Source organism: Nicotiana sylvestris, chromosome 4, assembly GCF_000393655.2.
Source record: "Nicotiana sylvestris chromosome 4, ASM39365v2, whole genome shotgun sequence".
Lineage (NCBI taxonomy): Eukaryota > Viridiplantae > Streptophyta > Magnoliopsida > Solanales > Solanaceae > Nicotiana > Nicotiana sylvestris.
This window is the reverse complement of record NC_091060.1, coordinates 56,749,207-56,749,800: the sequence shown is the minus strand read 5'-3', so window position 1 is coordinate 56,749,800 and position 594 is coordinate 56,749,207. Positions and strand designations below refer to the sequence as shown.

Below are 594 nucleotides of genomic sequence, written 5' to 3'. Positions count from 1 at the left end.
TCAACAGCATCTAAAGAATTTCCTGTCAATCTGTGCCACACAGAGGCAACATAACGTGACACCGGAAGCAATACAACTGTTGTTTTTTCCCATTCTCAGTGACGGGAGCGGCTCAGACTTGGTTTAATTCACTCCCCATAAACTCCATCACTACTTGGGAGGAATTAGTCAAGCAATTTATGAACAAATTTTACCCACCCAACAAGACTGCTCAACAAATTGATGAGATATTGAGCTTCAGACAGAAACCAACAGAGACATTACAAGAAACGTGAGAGAGGTTCAAGGGTATGCTGGTTACATGTCCATATCATGGTATTTCAGAGCAAATATTGGGGTAGAGGTTTTACATAGGTTTAGCAGATAGCTTTAAAGCTAATGTTGATGCTTCAGCAGGTGGAGCATTTTTTAGCAAAATATTCAGAGAAAGCAAGATCCTACTGGACAAGATGGAACAGAACTCAGGAAGGATGACAAAAAACGCTCCAATCACTCATGTGGTTCACTCAGTGGCTTTAGACCCGACTAACTCCATAGCTGAAAATATGGCCACTCTACTGACACAAATGAGCATCCTCACCAAAAAGGTTGATG

General features: G+C 41.4%; 1 non-coding gene across 1 annotated transcript; it reads right to left on the bottom strand.

Annotated features, from left to right (window-relative positions):
- Positions 1 to 212: 212 nt before the first annotated feature.
- LOC138890954 (small nucleolar RNA R71) lies at positions 213 to 319 on the bottom strand. Its single transcript, XR_011407316.1, has one exon. It is a non-coding gene; the product is annotated as a small nucleolar RNA R71 (small nucleolar RNA).
- Positions 320 to 594: the final 275 nt, after the last annotated feature.